Below are 12,416 nucleotides of genomic sequence, written 5' to 3' on the forward strand. Positions count from 1 at the left end.
CTTAAGGAGACTTTAGAAACTAAAATTGAGTGTCCCCATTCTAGCCTATGGTAGCCATTCACTAATATGAGGGAAACACATTTGGCTGTTTTACCTCACCAGGACTTATAAAACTATTTTATAAGGTCCCTGCTTATAGTCACATGGCACCCAGCCCTAGGGGCACATAGGGCACACCTTAGGGGTAATGTATATGTAAAAATAACATAGTTTAACACTTTGGAACTACTTTGAATTCCAAAGTCGAATTTGCATGCAACTTTAATTTAAAAGCAGCCAGCAAGGCAGGCCTGCCTTTAAAATGACACTGGGCACCTCAGCAGTGCAACTATGGGTGCATCACCTATGCTGGGGGTCCCTAAACCTACATGCCCTACCATATACTAGGGACTTATAGGTAGGTTGACTTAGCCAAATATAATTAGCCTAATTAGCATACAGGCCCTGGGGACTGGTTAGCAGTACTCAGGGCACCATTAGAGTCAGGAAAATGCCAGCAAAAAGTGAAAAACGGGGGCAAAAAGTCCTCTGCAATCAGCCCTGTTTTCTCACAGAAAGATACTGAGTGTCTGCAGGTGATTTTCAACACCATAAAATGATTTTTAAAATGATTGGATTACAAGTAAAGTGTTATTGACAAATCAATCAATCTCAGTGCTTTTCTGCAGACGAATCTGCTGTTAGAACATTTAAGTCTGAGATTGATGAATATCCCTTGTAAATATGTATTGGTTTCTACAGAAAAAAGGTTGTGTTTCTAAATTTTTGTATCAAGAAAAGGGATGAAATGGACTATGTAAAACAACAATCATACCTTTTCCCAATACTCAAGCTTTTGCTTGTTCTAGGTCAGGATGCAGACAATAAAAATAGAATTAAAGTGAGGGATTCTGAAAGTGCTCAGTGCACACAGAAGCAACTTCAAGTAGGGGAGAAATGTTCCCTAGTTTTTTTTTAGGAAGCTGACATATCAAAATTATATCTATGTAATCTAGGCATTAGGTACAGTATGTTTTACTTAATTCTCCTTGGTTTTTAGCTCAGCAAAGGATTCCACCAGGATGTTTATAGTCAATGCTGCTGGATTTGTTGATAAATGTTGATTTCTTTTAGATTTTGCGAGTATGTTCGGTAAAAAAGTGTTTTGTTTTGCTGTATTTTATGCTACGAATGTCTGTGTGGTGTTTAGGACTACTTTGCTGTTTACTATAAAAACAACTCTCCTCGTGGCCCAAGACAAGTACATTTGGAAACATGGAAGTAAGGATTTTCGACCTTTATTATGCACAGATGTGGTCTACTGGCCGGATTGAGAGAATCTGACCCAGCGGTACCGATCTTGAATGACTTATTGCAAGGAACAAATTAAAGAGAGGGACATTTAGAATAACCTGCAGATATACAAGTATCTGGTCCAAAGTGAAGAACCAAGAATAGAAATCTTAATTCAACTCTTATAGATAAGCAGTCCCAACAGCTTTTGAACCAAACAAAGCCCTTCCAAAGAAACTGGTTAAAAGGGAGATGGAAGGGAATTATATAAGAGGGTAGCCTAAAACCATGTCCTACCACCAAACTGACCTAAGGATCGTGGATGATTCATAACAGTAAATATTAAATGAGGCAATTATAATTAGTAACCACAGGAAGAAAAAAAAAAAAAAAAATCCACCTAGTCAATCCTGAAATTAAATAATACAAAGACGGTGGCTAGCACTAAGCATTAGATGCCAGATATTTAGATGAATAGAATTGGGCTCTTTGTGGGGGTTTAGCCTGTCTGGAGCTAAGATGGCTGCAAAGATTGGGAACTCCGCCAGTCGGGGCGTCCGCGTTTTAGTTCCTGCCTGGAATCGGTCTGCCAGCTTTGAAATAATCCAAGTCTCTATGGCCGGAGGACTGCCCTGATAATGCTCCAGCGTAAACAACTGCCACAACACATTACTTTATTAAAAGCAGTAGCGCTGATAAAATGGCAGCCGCGATGTCAATGATGTCGGCGCACACTGATGGAAAATGCGGCCCGAGGACCCCAAAGCGCTGAAGCTGCCACTGATTTTTGGGTCAGTAGGGTGTGATGATATTGTGCTCCCTTGTCTTCTGTTGTGACTCAAGCAGTGTTACCGCGGTCTTTCTAACGGTGTACCTGAAGCAGCATGCTCCTGCCAGGCACCTCTGAAATGACTGCAAGCTGGTGCCTTGGCGATCGGTTCCGCTGGAGGCATGAGTGCGGGGTACTGAGAGGCCTGGGGTCCACTTGGAGTAGTAAAGCCCTTTGCAGAGAGGCGGATGACACTGACATTGTGAAGGCGATGAAGGTCACATGTAAGGAGTGTGCTTTGGCACTGGCAGCTGTACTTCGTGATGCCTCGCCAGGCATGGTGGTGCAGTTTTGTACTTTGTGGACATGAGTTGCTGCTTATGTCACTAGCAAGGTGGACAATTGCGCTTGTCGGATGTGGCCTACCGGACTGATACAGTGGCACTGTCTGCCTGAGATGTACATGACAGAGCGCAACACGTGCGAGGTGGGCCTCTGGCCTGGTGGTGAAGCTACAGACCTTATTCCCTTGTAGTTGAGGCTAGGATGAGCCATTCATCAGTGATTGTTATGTTTTTGCACTATACTATACTGGATTTATAGAGCGCATGGCTAACCGTTGGCATACCAGTACTAGATGAGGCGACACTGCGTAAAGAGCCAGCTCCATAAGGGGTTAGTTATCGAATAGCCAAGTTTTGTGTTTTCGGAATAAGAGTTAATTGCCTGCTGACCCCAGGGAGTTCCAGAGATTGGAGACGTTGAAGCTGAAGGTCCGTCTTCCACTTTTAGCTCTACGATTGGAGAGGACCAAGGGTCTATGAACATTGGACTATCGAAGGACACTCTTCGGGGTGTAAGGGGCCCTTAACCGGTGCGAGAAGGGTGGTCTCTGTCCTCTGAGCGCTCTGTGAGCAATACATAAAGCCCTGAATTTGATTGTCTGGGCCGCTGATAGCAAAGGTCTGAAAGACCTTCATTAGCTACAGGATGTGAGTCTGGGTATCTGTACAATGTATGTGCAGCTGTGTTCTGCACAACTTGTAATTTGCTATTGACTGCTTTGGGTACTCCCAAGTAAAGCAAGTTGCCGTAGTCCAGACAAAAGCGGATCAATGTCTGGACTACTAGCCTGGATGTTGAGGAGAGCATTTGAAGAATTCCAAAGCAGCAGGCAGAGAGTTTGATGGCCTAGACATTCCAGCAAGCCCAGGGGCCACTAGGGGTGCGGATTATTCTCTAAAATCATCAAGTTAGATTTTATTCCAGTTTAACTTGAGGCACAATTTGGCAATTCAACTGGCTACCATCTCCATACAAAGTTGGAGGAAGAGCGATCCTGGTCTTGGGTGAGTGAAAAAAAAACAGTTGGGTGTTGTCTGCAATTAAAAAGTGTTGGACTAAGGGAAAAGCCCTGCCTCACTCCACAGTTGAGAGGGAATGTATCAGAGGAGAAGGACCTAGCAAATACCTGGAAGGGGCTAGCCTTTACAAGTGTCCTGAGCCTATCTAAGGCAATCCCCGATACTCCGACCAGGTGAATCCTGTTGAGGAGGATGCCATGATTCACAGTGTAGAAAACATCGCTTAAATCAAGGAGTATAATAGATTTGGTGTGTGTTTGTGTGTGTGTGCGCGTGCGTGCGTGTGTGCATGCGCGCGCACGGGGGGCTGTTTGGCTTGGCTGAAAAAAAATGGAAAAGTTTTCATAGGATGGAAAGGGAGGGGAAATTCTGAGAGGACACTGAATCTCCTTTCTTTGAAACTGTAATGAGCACCAGGGTTCGAGGCTCTTCTAAGTGTCTTAGAAAGAACGATAGATGTCAGTTATTTTAGACTGGAAAAGGTTTCCAGGTCATTGCACCTGCAGTTTGAAGATTCAATGTCTGGGCGTTAGACATAGGTTCTAGTAGCGCTTTCGTGATTTTAAACATCCCTCTGGGGGAATTTTCTGCCCCATTAATTCTGGTTTCATAATAGGTGGCTTGAGCAAGTTACATTTCTGCATGGTAAGTCCCCACCGTTTTGCGATATTTGGCTTTATTAAGTTGTCCATAGTCCTTCCTCCAAGTCCTTTCTGCAATTTTTTTTTTTTTTAAAGTGTTCGTAGGTGGGGAGTATACCAAGGGGCGGACTTGCACTTATTTTTTTAGGCTTGAGCTTTCATGGGAATGGTTTGTTTTAGGGATTTATTTAACCATTCTGGGATTGTGCTATAAGCAGCATGCGAGTCAGTGAGACCCCTACACCTTCTGGGCCCGAAGTAGAAGCTTCCAGTCTTCAAGTTTAAGCTGAGACCAACTGCGGTCTATCCGGCTAGATGGTTTAGGAGGAACAGATAGGCCAGGAGTGTCAAGGTGCTTGGGGATCAGGAAATGGTCAGACCAAATAATAGGAGCAGGATCTAAAACCCGTAAAGAAGGATAGTTTGAGAAAATGGGATCAAGAAAGTGTCCCTGCACGCAAGTGGGGCACTGAACTCTTTGGGTGAGTTGGATAGCTGCTGGGTCTTGCAGGAATCACGTAATGTGAGTGTTGGTGGACTCATCTAACTGCAAATCAAAATCTTCCAGAAACGACAGGTGAGACTGCCTAACAGCTAAGTTAGCAAGGGCCTCTGGGAGGCTCTGGGAAAATTGACCAGCCGGAGGGTTGTAGATAAGCATTAATGAGAGCGTAAATGTGGGGAAGAATGATATGGCAAATGACAAACTTTCACAGTTGGGAGTTAGAAGAGATTCAGTCAGACAAATGAAATTGGTCTTTAATATGATAATATAAGTGCCAGCCATCCACCCTTGCTGTCATCTCTATCTCTGCAAGTTATGTAGTAAACAGGGGGCAGAGCAAGAGCTGTCTGGTCCTGACTCCTCATGGAGCCAGGTTTCAGTTAGAAAATTTGCATCTGGTTTTTCCTCCTCCGGGAGGGAAACATTTCAGACTAGTGGCGGTGGAAGGATCTGAAATTAATTAGAAACATTTTCCATCTGGGCTTAGTGGGGCTGGTGCTCTTTTGTGCGTAGGCAGCTGAGGGAGGGAACACCAGCCTTTACGTGTTCAGTTTCCCTCGGTGAGGTTGATCGAGTGGAGACATTTATCACTAAAAGCTCCCCTTAGTGCAACCAGTTCCTGGTCAAAGTAAGTGATACTATCTGGAAGACTGGATGCAGGGCTCCTGGCCCTTGGTCCAGTTCGGGTGCAGACGGACATGGACACGCTTGCTTGCCTTTGGCACCAGGCTCCATGAAATAGTGTTGGGTGGTTTGAGCAGCTGGAGCACTAATCCAAGATGACGTCTCTCAGCGTTCCCATTGCCCTCCACTCCACCAGTTAGGCTCGGAATGCAGTGCAGACCAAAGTGACTCAGGCAAGGAAAGCGCTCTACCACGTGCAATGCAGACAGTGCAGGTAACTTTAAAATCAATCAAATACCCAGAACCCTGCTACATCACTCTCCTGAGCAGCAACCATGGGAAAAACTTCTGAATCCCGAAATTGCAGTCTAAAGTGCAGAAATCACATAAGCAACCAGAGGTTGACTAACCACCCTCTGGAAACCCCAGAATCCCATTAGTTTGAGGTTAGGCAACTACTGTATAACCTGCAGTCTAGTCTTTCTGCGATTGGTAAAAAAATTGACCAATTGAATATCTAGATGGACAATATTGCGGCTAAACTGGATAAACACGAAGGCTGTATCACGGAAGCAGAGCACCGTATTTCCGCTGTGAAAGACTCGCAGCATATGGATAAGGAGAAATTGCTTCAAATGGATCAAATCCTAAAAGTGATTAAATCCAAAAATGAAGACTTAGAAGTCAGGTCCAGGCGCAATACCCTTTGCATATTAGGGATGGCTGAATCGTCTAACACTAGCAAGTTGGAAACCTTTGTGGGTCCCTGCTCACGTCACTCTTTAGTGCGGATTCTTTTAAAGATGCTTCTTGCTGAGAGGACACATATATCATTGGCACCTCGACCTTTTCTGGTGGCACCTGCCCGCCCCTTTCTAGCCAAATTGCTCATTTATAAGACAAGAGACACTGCACTTTGGTTGGAGAGAGAGTGGCATCACCTCCAGTATTAATATGATCATCTATCCTTGTATCTGGATTTTGCCCCAGCAGTTCAAGCAGAGTTGATTGTTCTTGCCAGTCAAAAAAAGCTTTGCAAACGTCACATTCAGTACGCCATGTTTTACCTGGCATGAATGCGCCTTTCTCATCAGAGCACCAACCACGTTTTCACTGAGCCGCAGCAGATGACTGCATACGTTAAAAAGCTTTGTTTGTCTGCAGCTCAATGACGCAATGGGGAGGCTCACTGCTCCCCTGGGAACTCAGACTCCAAACCTGCGATCCTGGCCTTGTGAGGCTTTGCGGGCCCCTTCTGGGCTGCATGTGGTGATTTGTCACTGGGCACTACTTGATGGAGGAGTTCAGCCCTGTTGGTGTCCATACTGGGGATTACTTCAGTGGATGCACATTGACTCTTGGATGACCCAACATATGTAACATTCATGATCTGGTGGCCTTGAGGTCAAGACTTCAGGCTATGGGCCGTCCCGTTGGTAAATTCTGTGGTGGCAACTTTCTTTCACTGGTCTATTGGACAACCAAATTGTGATGATTACAACTAGTTCTAATTGTTGGAAAGTTTTGAGGGGTTGTAATTCGTCAGCCAAGTTTGGGGAAAAAATATACAGTGAAGTTTTTTTTCTTTAAACATGTTGTCACAGGATGATGGAGGTCTTCATTACCATTCAAGGCACATTGCAGACAAATATATGCTATGATATATATATATATATATATATGGAAAATGTCACTTACCCAGTGTACATCTGTTCGTGGCATGAGACGCTGCAGATTCACATGCTATGCATTATCCTGCCATCTAGTGTTGGGCTCGGAGTGTTACAAGTTGTTTTTCTTCGAAGAAGTCTTTTCGAGTCACGAGAACGAGGGACTCCTCCCTTTCGGCTCCACTGCGCATATATATTCTTTTTCTAATCAGTGACTCACACAACCAGTACTAATCAGCAGGGGCGATCACACTCCTCACCTGGAATGTACGAGGGCTCAGAAACCCTAGGAAACGCCACAAATTGCTGCCTACCTTCAGAGGCATGAAGTTGCTGTAGTTGTTTTTTTTTATTTCTTTATTTTTAACAAGGAACGCACCTGTGTGGAGTTCCTGTTTACTCCCCAGATGGGCAGCTCTGTCCTATACTACCACCTATTCTTCCTAAGCTAGAGGGGTGGCTATTTTTATTAAACAGGGTATACAGTTTCATCTTGTGCACGCTGTAGCAGATCCTGAGGGCAGATTTGTGATCATGCGCGGGTACTAGGGCTACCGCCTTTGTTTCTAGTGAATACATATGGTCCTAGTATAGACAATCTGGATTTCTATAATGAGTTATGGGCTCTTGCAACAGAGGAGCCTGCTGGACCCATAGTTCAGGGGGGTGACTCAAACACGACTATCGACCTGCTTTTAGATAGATAACACTCGCTGGCTCGTGGTCAACTTAATTTCGCAGAGGCACTTAACATTACTGAAGATGGTTTTTTGAGAGATGTCTGGCATCTAAGGGACATTGATTTCCAACAGAGAACATTTTATTCAGGGGTACACACATGTGGTCAAGGCTGGATTTCAGGCTTGTGACTCATAACATTAGCACGTGGATCAGTGGATGTGGCGCATTTAGCCCACACATTGTCTGATCACTCTCCCGTGTTGCTCTGCTTTCAGCCCCCTAGACACGCTCGGACTGTCTGCCTGTGGCGCTTTCCAACTAATGCGCTATTGGACCCTGTTTTCTGTGAAGAACTCCGCACAGTGATTAATCACTACTTTTGTGACAACGAGGACTCAGCCACCATCCAAAAGTCTCCCTATAGCAGACCTTCAAGGTGGTGCTTAGAGGGAATGTATTTCCAAGCAACATGGGGTGTTACAAACATTGTGTTCCTACCTTGATAGGCTAGAAGCTAATATCAAACAGTTAGAAATTTGTGTGTCTAGGTACTCTGCCCCAGAGATCCGGGAACCCTACAGAGCAAGATCTCTGAATATCATAAAACTGCGGACAGGGAGGCACACTATTTAGGTAAATATGCCATGGGATGTACATAGTGTGAGGGTCGTAGAACAGGTAGAGCCTTAACCCATGCATTTCGGAAACCTTGGGGAGTCCCTGCAGTGACGCTAATTTATGATTCAGTAGGTGATTTACAGTTTGCACTGGAGGGCATTTTAAGGATGTCTGTGGATTATTTTGAGGAGAAATATGCCTCATATACGCAACAATCCTTTGGTAGTATTAAGGACTATCTGAATAATGTTACGCTGGCCTGGCTGACTGATGCATAGAGGCACTTTCTAGCATGTCCCATAACTCTGGGTGAAATTACTGATGCCAGTAAAGAACTACTCATAATAATGCACAAGGCTCTGATGGTTTTCATACTGAACTCTATCAAATGTATATTGATTTGCTTGTGCTCGTTTACTCGCCATGTATGAGGAAGCACTTAATATAAGGGAATTGCCTGATTCAATGCAAAAAGCCATTATTCTGACACTGCTAAAGTCCAACAAGACTGACACTATCTGCGATTCTTTTCGGCCACTATTGTTGATGAATTGAGATAGTGAAATCTTACCAAAAATTCTGGCAAATTGTCTTACATTCTTTTTACCAAATTTGGTCTCGCTTGACCAAACAGCGTTTATACCGGGTAGATCAACTGCCCATAATCTGCATACCTTTTTTTGCTCTCCTACATCAAATTGCTCCGGAAAATGAGGCTGCAGTGATCTTCCTTGATGCCACAAAGGCATCCGATTCTCTGGAGTTGGGGAGGGAGAGGGGGGGGGCAGGGGGGAAGGGGTGCTGGTGGTTAAATTACTTCACAGAAAACCAATTGTCAAATTGTTCTTAAATGGGCAGGTTCCAACGCCTATTGAGATTCATACAGGGACCCTGCAAGGATGACCCTCAATCTCCTATTCTTTTTGCTACAGTGCTGGAACCCCTTATGGATATAATGCGCCAAAAATACAGTGACTATTCTCTGTGGTTTGGTATTAGGCCTCTTCTGATTTCGCTTTATGTGGCTGATATTAAATCATACATGTGTAATCCGCAGGCAGGCTCCACCCGATTATCAGACAATTAATTTACTCAAGTGGGTTAAATCGTACATCTTTCATCTCACACCCTGCACAAATAAATGTGAATACCCTTTAACATGGTCTGACTTTCCCATCAAGTATCAGGGAGTATGGATCAGCCTAAATAAGGAGGAAATACTGTCCCTCAATTATGGCAGGGCTATCTCTCGTCTGGAGGACTGAATCGATGGATGGCTTAGATTGCCAATGTCTATAGCAGGGTCCATTGGTCTGATACAAATTTCAGTTTTGCAGTGGTTTCTTTATTATTTTGTGAAAATTCCTATTCCTCAGACTAAACACTTTTTTTAAGACCCTTAATATGCTTCTCATACGCCTGGTCTGGGCAGGAAAGCACCGACAAATGTCATGGTCTACCTCGACACTAACATAACATTTGGAAGGGTTTGCTGTTCCGGATATGGAACTATACCACCCAAGTGCTCAAGCGCATTTTGCCTACTGTTGGTTTCAGCACCCTACATTTTTTCTACATCTGGCTGTGGAAACTGATGTAGCATGTCAAAATCCATTTAATGTAGTACTCTGGATGAAAGTTTCTCACAGCCTGCATGACGTTAACAGTACAGAGTTTAGTGAGTGTGTGGGATAATATCAGACACAAGTTGTCCATTCCACTTTTATATACTCTTATAACTCCGCTTCGGGGTTACCCGCTGTATACTGTAGCGGCGGAGCAAAAGGCATGTGTCCTACTTCATATCCTACACTTAGTCAAATGGGGTGACCTATATGTTGACAAGACATTTATTGAAATGGACACACTTGCTCTTCAACACTCACCCACGCCGCTGGATCATTACCTACTTGATTAGCTTACAATGACAAGCAAGAAGCATACTCAGAGGTTTCCACAGAGCCTGAAAGATCTATCCTACTTAAAATGTTTGTGCCACTACCAGTCCTAAAAGATTGATTCCTCTCATTTATAGCTCCCTAGAGAAGTCACTTCCTACTGTGAGCCTGGCAGGATTAGCCTGGTGAGCAGATCTAATAGATTACAGAAGAGGTGTGGTCCTACTGCTGTTCACAAATGGGAGAATTACTCCCCAGCAGTAGATTACTATACCCCTTGGAAGCTGTACAAAAGGGGCTAGTGAGACAATGCTAATTGTACTCGCTGTGGTTGGGGGAGGCAGACTATCTGGTGTGGGGATGTGGGCCGGTTCAACATTTCTGGCCGCAAGTTGTTTACTGCAGAAAATGGTTGACCTGAGGGAACAAATAACTATTCTTGTTGCGCTGTTGTGGTGGGTCTAACAGATTTACCACGCAGAACGTAAATTTGTGGCTCTTGCTCTACTATTAGCAAAAACATTAGCAGCAAGCCACTGGGGTTGTAGTCAAGTGCCAACGGAAAAGCAATGGATGCATAAGCTTACGTACTGTAGTGAACAAATGGTGCTCTAGTGATTTACTAGTTGAACCTTTTAGCTGCAGGATAGATGGGCATAATTTCAGAACTTTTTCCTTACCTCTGGTTCTGTGCAGCTGGACTGATCCTCTCAGAGTGTAAAGGGAGAAGTGTTACTGGGTGCTATCGTTCTGGCAGGGGGTCAGCTGTTGGAGTTTTTTTTCCCCTACTCCAGGCAGATAGACTTGATTTTACTGCTTGGTAATATTCATTGTATGGCAACTGATTTCCTGAGCTTGACCGCACTACATTGATAAAGTTGTACTTTACAGTACTATTCTTTGTGTTTTTTGCAATAAAAAAATTATGAATAAAAAAAGAATGCCACTGAGAGTGCATTATAGCCTTCCTCTGTTGGATTAAGCGTGGATGGCATTTTGTGGTGTTTCCTTGTAGGACTATACTTAAGGGGCACCTCAGAAGGAACGCCAATTGACTTTTTCCTCGAAGGCACTTTTAAGCATGTTTAGGCATCTTTAGTGCTTTAAGACATACTAAAGGAAGTCCAATGTTTAACCATTGCTAGCCTTCACCATTAAACCATCCCATTTTCTAGGAACCTAGGACTGCAATTTAACTACAATAAGCAATTGAAACTACAAAGCTGCTAGGTTTAAGTTGCTTACTATTAGGAACGTTTGCAAACTCTTAAGCTGTTTAATGGACTCAAATGGAGACAACTGAGACAGGCACCACAAAACGCAGCTTTCATATCTGAAATCATTCATTCCTCTCATATAATACTATGGACCTAGTGGCCCTCTATCTGTCCATACTGAAATCCTCATTTGGGACTGGGAAGCCTTTGACCCCATCTGTACTTGGAAATTTCACTCACCTTTTCAAAACTGTAGACAATACAGTGTCTTAGCAATGACAGACACTTTGAATGTGAATAAGGAGTTAGTCTTCCCATGTCCCCTTCAGAATCAACATTAATAAACGGGCAAACACAATATCTCACTTGTAGCAGAATACTGCCAAGGGGTATGAAATCCCTTGGTATGCGCCTCATTTGAAGCCGTTTCTACATATCTTCCATCTTTCCCACCTGTCAGTTATATAAAACCCTTTCCATGCATAACACAGTTTATCTCTGCCACGCAGAATATACATAAGGAAGGGACATTGTTGTTTCACTAACTTCAGGTGGGTTGTGAAAGCTCGTGTGGATGTTAGATCTCAGACCTCCAAGATGAACTAAACTATTTATGGTGGATTTTCCACTTGTAAGGAGAGTGGAGAAATATGTTCAGGTTGTCTAGCCTGTTAAAACAATCATATATAATATATGTGAGACAAGCAAAAACAGGGTGCGGTCAACTACCAACAACCACAGCTCAAGTGGTACAGTTGCAGGCAGTGCGTACCACTTGCTTTCTCACACTGAAGAAGACTGGTTTTTAAGTGTATTATCACCACCCTAAAATGCAACACTGGAAGGAAGGCTTCTAGAACTAGAAAGATTGCCTTTATCTTCACATATTTATGAGCAGCGATGAAGCTAAAGTATCCAATAAGGCTCCAATGTAGAATTCACCACTGTGAGCTCCCCCATCCCACGCTCTAAACATTTACTTGTGACAACTTGCAGACGGGTCAGTCACATGGGACATTGCTGCAAGGTTAGAATCAAGAATGGAAGGACAGAGACAAGTGAGGGCTGATCATTTGCCACTAGTCACAATGTTCTAGCTGGCAAGCCTGCGTCAAACCCATGTGGAGTAGGACGTAGGGGATCACCTTTGTGCAGGA

At 43.8% G+C, this 12,416-nt stretch overlaps 1 protein-coding gene across 3 annotated transcripts in view; it reads right to left on the reverse strand.

Moving 5' to 3' along the window:
• Nucleotides 1-12,416, reverse strand: part of ERGIC3 (ERGIC and golgi 3) — a 446,879-nt gene that overhangs the window by 28,789 nt on the left and 405,674 nt on the right. The gene's annotated exons all lie outside the window — the stretch shown is intronic.

Source organism: Pleurodeles waltl, chromosome 7 (assembly GCF_031143425.1).
Source record: "Pleurodeles waltl isolate 20211129_DDA chromosome 7, aPleWal1.hap1.20221129, whole genome shotgun sequence".
NCBI classification, from domain to species: Eukaryota; Metazoa; Chordata; class Amphibia; order Caudata; family Salamandridae; genus Pleurodeles; species Pleurodeles waltl.